Genomic DNA, 9,989 nt, shown 5'->3' with positions numbered 1-9,989 from the left:
GGACAAGAGAAAAGAAAATTACCGATTTGACAACTATAAGACAGAGAACTAATGAATCAGGCACCGAGTTTCTTCAGAGATTTCAAGAAACCAAAAATTTGTGCTTCTCACTAAACTTGACTGATGATCAGCTAGCTGCTTTGGCCGTTCAAGGGATATTGTCAATATGGAGAGAGAAGCTGCTCGAATGAGAATTTAACAACTTGGGTTAGTTGGCTCAACGAGTGGCAATGCTCAATAGCCAATTCCAGAATATGCACAGAGATACTTGATTCTAGAAAAGTACTACAATGGCCGAAGCCTATAATCCATATTCAGTCGATGACGGCTATGAGAACGACGAAGAAGAAGAGGTTGCTGCGGTCAAATGGAATTGGGGTAAGAAGACAATAATGGTGCTAAATCCTTGGAGAAGAGGAGTCGAAGAGAGCTATGACTTCGACATCACAAAATCAGACAAGCTCTTTGATTTCTTGCTGGAAAAGGGACAAATCAAGTTGCCCGATAATCATGTTATGTTGCCCCCCTGATTAGTTGAAGAACAAGAAGTTCTACAAATTTCACAACGCCACTTTGCATTCTACCAATGAGTGCAGAGTTTTTTGGCAGCATATGCAGATGGCTATTCAGCAGGGAAGGCTCAAATTTGATACTCCTCGAAAGATGAAAGTTGAGGATAATCCTTTCCCAAGAGATCAGAACATAGTTGATGCTAGGTTGCTCAAAGGAAAGACTAAAGTCCTAACATCAATTAGATCAAGAAAAACTAGAACAGTCGATCCCGAGACGCAAATATTGGTCGATGAATATAGAGAAATTAGAAGACATCGTGACCAACAAAAGAGCTGATATGAGCAAAGAGAGACATCAAAGGATGGGGCAACAAAGCCACGCGTTACATCTCAAATTTTGTTGAATAAATGGTAGCAACAAAAAGAAAATTATTATCAGTGTTGGTTAGAAGAGTAAGAAAACCAGCGTCGACCAGAAAAAGAGAGGCATGAAAGAAAGCAAGCTGAATCACATTAGAATTGTCCTTTCTTCAGATATTGCTGGAACGAAGGTTTGAAATTGCCTACAAAAAATAATTATCTGGAATGCAGCGAGCAATATTAGGAGTTCAGACAATCTCAAGCCAACCACCGGTCTATCCATGCTCAAGATAAGTATCGTCATAATAACATGGATCGACGCTTAAAAAATAGAAGTATTCATTATCGGCTAGAAAAGCGAGTTGTTAATCAAAACTGGGTTGATCATGGAGAAGAGAGTAATGAAGAAAAACACATTTGGCAGGAAGGCCAATAGTGTCCAAGAGGTCTGACAAGAAGCCAGAAAAGAAGAGTACAATGGCTAAGGAACAGAGAACTGGAATAGGCTCAAGCATCTGGTAGACCACAAGTGTGGCGTGCTAAACAAACAACCAATAGAAGACAACCATCGGCTAATATTCAAATGGCTTTTCTGTTGCCATCAGAATTCAGAGCTCCAGCAGATCAAGAAGTTTACTCAGATTTTGATGAACCAGAGTATGATGAGATAGTTGCTAAGTTGACAGTTATACAATAGGCTATATTAGATAAACCAGTCAAGCATCGACACTTAAAGGCTTTATATGTAAAAGTTTTTGTTGATGGAAAGCCGATGAATAAGATGTTGGTGGATGGAGGTGCTTCAATCAATCTTATGCCTTACACCACTTTTTGTAAACTTGACAAGGGACTAGGAGATTTGATTAAGACCGACATGATGCTTAAGAATTTTGGGGGTAATGCGTCTAAGACCCGGGGGGCAATGAACGTCGAACTGACGATCGGGAGTAAGACTCTGCTCACCACATTCTTCGTCATCGATGGAAAAGGTTCCTATAGTCTACTCCTCGGTCGTGACTGGATTCGTGCAAACTATTGTGTGCTGTCGACCATGCATTAGTGTTTGATTCAATGTCATGGAGATGATGTCAAGCTAGTTCACGTTGATGAATCTGTGAGTATCGCAACAGCCGATCCAGTAGATTGGGAGCTAGAAGACTTCAAATATTTTTCTAGCAAGCTATGGGAAGGAGGCTTCATTAGAGTTAATGGTGAGAGCCAACAGCCGATCCAAGCAGCCGACTTTGAAAATTTGTTTTAATGGATAATCTAATAGATGGTACAGATGGTAAACTAGGACATGGCTTTACGTCGGCCAATAAATTAGAGGAAATAGATATTGGTTTCGGAGATAGGTCTATGCCGACATATGTAAGTGCCAAGTTGGATCCTAAATATAAGCAAGAGTTAGTAAATTTATTAAAGGAATTTAAAGATTGTTTTGCTTGGGAGTACTATGAGATGCCTGGTTTAGACCGATCGATTGTTGAGTATCAGTTGCCAATTAAACCCGAATATCAGCCGTTTAAACAAGCTCTGCGGAGGTTCAACCCAAATATTCTTGATGATATCAAAAAGGAGACTAAAAGGCTACTAGAAGCAAAATTTATCTGACCATGCCGATATGCAGAGTGGATATCGAATGTTGTTCCCGTGTATAAGAAAAAAGAGAAGTTAAGAGTTTGCATCAATTTTAGGGATTTAAACAAGGCTACACCCATGGACGGTTATCCGATGCTAATAGCTGATATGTTGGTAGGCGCAGCAGCCAGACACAAGGTCATTAATTTCATGGATGGCAATGTAGGGTATAATCAAATTTTTATGGCTGAGGAAGATATAGCAAAGACGGCTTTTAGGTGCCCTAGCGCAATCGGTTTATTTGAATGGGTTGTGATGACCTTTGGTTTGAAAAATGTCGGTGCAACTTATCAGAGGACGATGAATTATATTTTTCATAAGTTGATCGATAGGATTGTTGAAATCCACATTGACGATGTGATGGTAAAATATAAGGGGTACAAAGAACATCTAGCTGATTTACGGGAAACTTTGGAGTGCACACGAAAGCATGGTCTAAAGATGAATCCCAATAAGTGTGCCATTGGAGTATTAGCTGGACAATTTTTAGGTTTTATGGTCCACGAGAAATGAATCAAAGTCAGTCAAACAAGCATGAAAGCGATTGACGAAGCAGTACCCCCGACTACTAAAACAAAGTTGCAATCTTTGCTTGGTAAGATTAATTTTATCAGGAGGTTTATTTCAAATTTATCGAAAAAAGTTCTGTCGTTTTCTCCCTTGTTGAAGTTGAAAAATAATCAAGAATTTAAGTGGCGTGACGTACAACAAAAGACGTTTGAGGAGATAAAAGAATATATGAAATGTCCACCTGTGCTGGTCCCTCCTCAACAAGGTAAGCCTTTTAAGTTGTACATATCGGCCGATGACAAAACAATTAGATCGACCTTGATGCAAGAGTTTGAAGGAAAAGTGCGAGTTGTTTTCTATTTGAGTAGAAGGCTTCTGGATCTAGAAATAAGATATTCTCCCACCGAAAAGTTATGCTTGAGCTTATATTTCTCTTGCACTAAGTTGCGACACTACTTGTTATCGGGCGAGTGTATGGTTGTTTCCAAGGTTGATGTGATCAAGCACATGTTATCAATGCCAATACTGAATGGGAGAGTGGGAAAGTGGATTCTCGCGTTATTGGAATTTGACTTGAGGTATGAATCGGCTAAAGCAGTCAAAGGGTAAGTAATAGCCGATTTTGTCAACCAGCATCATAAGACAACCATTGGCTATATAGATCCGGTACCTTAGACATTATTCTTTGATGGATCATCATGCAAGCAAGGCGGTGTCATTGGTATTGTTATTATTTTGTCTTGGGGGGCAAGTTTTGAGTTTGCTTTTCCGACTGAACCAATGATTACCAACAACCAAGCAAAATATGAAGCTATTCTCAAGGGGCTTCGACTTCTTCATGAAGTAAAGGCCAAAGCAATTAAAATATTTGGAGATTCACAATTAATTATTAATCAGTTGATCGGCCTATATGAATGTAACGAAGATACTCGGAGGGGGTACTATGATGAGTGACAAAGGTTGCTCAAGAAATTTCTCATGTCTCTCTTTGACATATTCCAAGAGCACAGAATCAAGAGGCTAATCGTTTAGCTCAAAGTGCATCAGGTCACTGAGTGTTTCAAGAGGTCTTAAGTACTGAAACCTCGAATAATGATTAGAGAGTTGAGATAGCCGATTACCTTAGGAATCCATCACAAAAGATTACCAGGAAGCTAAGGTATAAATCGACTAAGTATGTTTTACTAGATGATCAACTATATTACAAAACAGTTGATGGGGTATTGCTCAAATGCTTAAATCAAGAGGAAGCTAAGGTGTTGATGAGCGAAGTGCATGAAGGGATATGTGGAGCTCATCAATCGGCTTATAAGATGAAATGGGTTATTCACAGGACTAGATATTTCTGGCCAATAATACTGGAGGACTGTTTTGAATATTATAAGGGGTGCCGAAACTGTCAGTGTTTTAGGAATGTTTAGAAATCACCCGCATCGGCTATGAATCCAATAATCAAACCATGACCGTTTCGAGGCTGTGGAATTGATCTAATTGGCCAGATTTTTCTGCCTTCAAGTAAAGGACATAAGTTTATATTGGTAGCAACGGATTACTTCACTAAGTGTGTTGAGGCAATTCCTTTGAAAATGGTAACCTCAAAGAACATGGTTGATTTTGTCAAGAAGCATCTTGTGTATCGTTTTGGGATTCCTCAAAACTATCACTACCGATCAAGGGACAATGTTCACATCAGAAGAGTTTGGAGATTTTACTGCCAGTATGGGAATTAAGTTGCTAAATTCTTCTCTTTACTATGCTCAGGCTAATGGTCAGGCAGAGACATCCAGTCAGATTATGATTAAGCTGATCAAGAAAAAGATTGAGGAACAACCAAAGAAGTGGCATTCGACGCTTAATGAGGCACTATGGGCATATAGGATGGCCTGTCATGGATCGATTAAAACATCACCTTATGAACTTATGTATGGTCATAATGCAGTCCTTCCTTGGGAGATTCAAACTGGATCGAGGCGTGTCACATTGCAAAATAATTTGTCAGCCAAAGTCTACAAGAATCTTATGATAGATGACTTAGAGGACTTGAGTTGCCATCGACTGCGTGCTCTTGAGAATATCAAAACCAATAAACTGAGGATTACAAAATATTACAATAAAAAGGTCAAGAGCAAGCAATTTTCTGAAGACGACTTGGTCTGGAAAGTGAAATTGCCGATTGGGTCAAAAGACAGCAAGTTCAGCAAATGGTCACCTAATTGGGAAGGACCTTATCGAATTAAACGTTGTGCGCCTGGCAATGCTTACATTTTGAAAACACTAGGAGAAGAAGAAGAATTTGGCAAAGCAATCAATGGAAAATATCTAAAGAAATATTATCCTAGCGTTTGGATTAATACCCTGAGAACCGATTGGTTCGGTCGTTGGCTCTAATAGCCGATACCAGAAGGGTATCACCTCTAGTTCAAAAATTAAACCTGAAGGGGTAAAAGTCGGTACGATATGTATCGCCTATAGAGCATGAACAAACACAGATTGACACATGGAATATGAACACGAGAAACCAATCAAAACAAAGAAATTATTTGCCAGCTTCTCCTATTACAAGCTAAAGGCCGGGGAACACTTTATTCAATATGTCCTTGGCCTGGGTAGCAAGGGCTACGGAGTTGGCGGCGTTCGAAGAAATCCTCGACTAGGCGCTCATGATCCCCATGATGTTCGGTGGCTAGAAAACCATGGGGAAGAAGTCGAAGCTCGTGGCCAGAGCAAGCTTGCATAGCGGCTAATGCCATGGCAGCACCATGACAAACGCCATGAAGAGCAACCTCTCTGACACGGTTCGGGATGTCGTGCAAGCGAACCATCGGCACAACACCCCTGGCGTGACAAATCCCGCCCTGTGCTCCATAGCTGATCTAAGACTTTCCATCTGAGCAGATAGATCTAAAAGATTCGAGGAAAGGATGATCAAAAATCTTGAAGACAAAAGTTAAGAAGAGATAGAAAATTGTGGTAGATGTCTCACCTAAGATTCTAGCTTCAGCCCTGGCCAACCTCTCCCCCACCAGGTCGGCCTCAGGGGGTGATCGGCCCTGAACCATGGCCAGAGCTGATTCCGCAATAGAGAGGCAGTCGCCGAGCTTCTGGACAGCCCGATCGATAGAGGCGATCAGGTCGTCATTGTCTCTCCGCTTCCTCGGGTAGCAGGGGAGGCTGGCAGCAAATTGGTAATGAAGACGACCCCGAAGGCTGAGCAAAGTCGGCCCTATGCTCCGGGACGATGGGGGCATCCTGAGTTGCACCCTCCTGATGACGAAGGCACTGGCGTGATGACACAGATCCATTGAAGACCTCCTCAGTAGACCTCTTGTTGTTCTCCATGACCTCAAACCTATGGGAAAGCAGAAATCACACCAAAGACACGAAAGGTTTGGGACAAAATAGGTTATTTTTCGATCCACAACCGTGGCCCGTATATATAATCCGGGAAGGTGAGAGGATAGACTTCACCGAGGTTATGGAATTAAAGTCAGATATGGAAACGGATCGACACTCCGAAAATTTAGGGGATGGATCACGAAGAGATAACAGATTCAGACTTATTGCTTCCCATAATTACAAAATATTGTGGAATAGATACGAAAGGTTTACATTAACCAGCGATCAACCCACCAAGACTTCTTTGGATTGAAGGGAGTCCAGATCCCCACAAGGCCAAAGGTTATCATGAACCGAGTCACATCGGCCCGTTGATAAAATTGCATCAGGGGAAAGGGAAGAAAGGCCGTCTGCTTAAAATATGCCCATATACCCAACCGATTTCTCGGTGACTGGGAAACAATGGGGAAAGAAAGCCACCTACTAAAGATGCCCATTTCTCAGTGGCTGAGAACCATGGGAAAAAAAGTCTATGGTTTTTCCGACGGGTATTTGATGAAGCGAACAAAGGAAAGGTGTCCACACGTTTTAGCCCTTGTAAACACTAGAACAGCTCTGCGATCATGGAGAGAAGACTCAGGTGATATCACAAGAATTCTTCTAACCGCAGTGGCTGATCCTCTTGCTCGACAAGGCGCTGAGATGAGCGACACAATCACCCTATGTATAAGAATTCTTCTAACCACTCAAGATCCGCATAGCAAGGAATTAGACCATGGAGGGTCCGACGGAGCCGGAGGCACTCGAGGAAGCAAGCAGGAGAAAGAAACATAACTGAGTTGTTGAATTACACTCGCCAGAGTCGGATAGACATTTTATAGTCGAACTGGAAGATGGATCAAAACGCCCGTGAAGCGATGATGCTCTCGTAAAGCTTTTGAAGCATGGGCTCATAAGCCGACAAGATAGTGATAGACAGTAGACCCCAGATCAAGATTCTCGTTAGATTCATCGGCTCAATGATTCACATGGTAACATCTACCTAGCTGATGATCTCATTACATCTACGAGTATTATACCTATCAACATAAAATCAATCGCTATCCACGAGTTTTACAGTCCGTAACAACCGATTTCTGTGCGTATCGGCTATTTAGTCGCTTTTCCCGTCTGGCTGCTCCCAAAGCGGCACACTTGGAACTGTCTGGGCAGAGACCGACATGTTCCACCTTAAATTACTGATAAACTTTCTCTCCTTGTCAATTACAGGTCAAATTGACTGGCACGTCTCGGGAGGAATACGCAGGATCGGTTATCCCTGCGTTGAAGCCAAGCGGATCTCCGGGCTCATCCTAAGCAGATCCTTTTGGCTTGCTCGTGTGCCGGCACGATACGCATTTTCTTGCCGACAACTCCTTAACCCAATTTCTCAGCAAAATTACCAAACATAGCTTTGTTAAGAAACTGACCAAGTCTTGTGTGAGATTTGCTTCAAATTTGATTTCCAAGCTATTAGAAATGTTAGCTAGTGATATCATTTTTCGACCGTAGGTATTTCATCGTCATCTACTAAGTTTTTATTTCAAACTTTATTCAAGTATCACATACATGTTCTATAGCATTTTTGCTTAATAAAAATTGGTTTTAAACCTTAAGTGATATAACATGACTATGGAGTTAACTTTCGTTTCGCACTTCCGTGAATCGTTTTTGAGTTACGAAACTTGATCTACACTCTATATTACATGCATTAACACATAAACACGATGCTCATGACATGCTTTAGCAAATGATTTACAGTATAACACCAAGGGTGTTTACAACGACCAGAGTAGCAAGCTCTGCCTCCAGCTCCATCGGGTCCGGCGTGGGCTCAACACGGTACGTGCGGTCAGGCACGTCGAGCTCGATCCCCGTCGGCACCTCTTTACATGATAATAAGACGTACCAACATCTTATTTCTGACAGACAAAGTACAACTTCTAAATTCCAATTAGGCTATTACACCCCTCCTGGGCTTGTCTTGTTTCAGCAAGACGTGTTGAATCTACGCTTTATATGTTTATTGATAGGTCTCTGTCTCTTGGACGTGGGCAGGCGCGAATTTGCTCAACATTTTGGCCATTCGCTTGTGCTCCTCCAGCAGTTTCCACTACTTGGCTGACGGGCCTGCCGGAAGCCCCGAGCGACCCGGTTGATCCGTGACTGCTGCTGTGTTCGTCATCATCATCTTCATCGGGTCGGCCCCATCAAGCTCTGCAGCACTCATGGAGTCCATCATCGTCAGGTACCTCTTGATCTTGGCCTGCTGCCTTCCTCCTCCTGCTTCCCCTTGTCTCCCAATAATCCAGCTGGTAGAAGGAGACGAGATGCCTTAGAGGACCCGTGCTCTGCACTAACCGAACAGACTGTACAGAGCCCTGAGAGTGAAAAGTGAAGCTTAGCTCCTTCAACCGTCGTCAGCTCGTGCAGAAGCTGCTCCAGTCTTTGTCCTTGATCAGGAGGCATGGGCATCGTCATGGCGTCCTCGATCTTGTCCAGTGAAGCCAGGCAAGTATCCCATGCCTAGCAGACGACTCACAAAGGACCTGGCGTCGAGGCCTCCAGGTCTGCGATATGCTCCCCGGGGCCGATGAATAGACGGGGGCTTTTTGTAGCTGCAACCGCGCTGAGCGCGCCGCGCCCTTGGCGTGGCCTGTCCATCTTGGTGACGATGACGGCGCCAACCTCGACGCTCTGCTTGGAACGCCAGCGCCTGGTGGAACCGGCCTGGCCGATGCTGGCGTCCATGACGAGCACCACCAGGTCCGGCCGCGTGGCCTCCGCGAGCTGACGCATCTCCTCCAGGAGAGCGGCCTCCTGGCTGTGGCGCCCGCTCGTGTCGACGACGATGAGGTCGCATCCCTCAGCAGCTTGGTCGTTCCTGAACCTGTCCACGCCCTCGACGGCGACCCTCACAGGGTCTGACTCCGTGTAGGATCCGTAGAAAGGGATGCCGGCCGCCTTGGCCGCGTTCTGCCTCAGCTGGTCCAGGGCGCCGGCCCGGACGTGTCGGCGCACACCAGCGCGGGGCTGAACCCCGTCCGGCGGTGGTAGTCCGCGTACTTGACGCAGGTGGTGGTCTTGCCGGAGCCCTGAAGGCCGACGAACATGACCACGCTGGCGGGCTTCCTCCCTTTCCTTGGGACGAAGCAGGGCGGCTTCCCGCTCCCGGCCGCGGGGTCCAGCATCCTGCGCAGCTCGTCGACGACCGCATGCTTGATGGCGCGGCGCCTGTCGGTGCCGGCGGCGAGGGACTGGAGGCTGACGGCGCTCCTGATGCTGGCCTGCACGGCCCGGACCGTCTCGAAGCGGACATCGGCCTGCAGAAGCGCGCGCGAGACGTCGTTGAGGCAGTCCAGCACCACCTTGTCGTCCACCACCGTCGCCTTGGCCATCCGCGCCAGCGCGCCGACGAGGCTCTCTCCCAGCTGCGCCAGCACCATCTCGATCGGCGGCTCGGGTGATGGCGACGGGCGACGGACGAGTGGGGCGCGGTTCTCCGATCCGATCGATCCTCCGGCTCCGGATGAACCTCGATCACGTACGTCCTCACCAGCGGCGGCTAGTATGGACACAACACGACTACAC

At 45.1% G+C, this 9,989-nt stretch overlaps 1 pseudogene; it reads right to left on the bottom strand.

Annotated features, from left to right (window-relative positions):
- Positions 1 to 8,387: 8,387 nt before the first annotated feature.
- Positions 8,388 to 9,853, bottom strand: LOC136460017 (signal recognition particle subunit SRP54 2-like; annotated as a pseudogene).
- Between the last annotated feature and the right edge of the window lie 136 nt (positions 9,854 to 9,989).

Source organism: Miscanthus floridulus, chromosome 6 (genome assembly GCF_019320115.1).
Source record: "Miscanthus floridulus cultivar M001 chromosome 6, ASM1932011v1, whole genome shotgun sequence".
Classification (NCBI taxonomy): Eukaryota; Viridiplantae; Streptophyta; class Magnoliopsida; order Poales; family Poaceae; genus Miscanthus; species Miscanthus floridulus.
The sequence above is the reverse complement of the archived record's forward strand: the minus strand, read 5'-3'. Positions and strand labels throughout refer to the sequence as shown.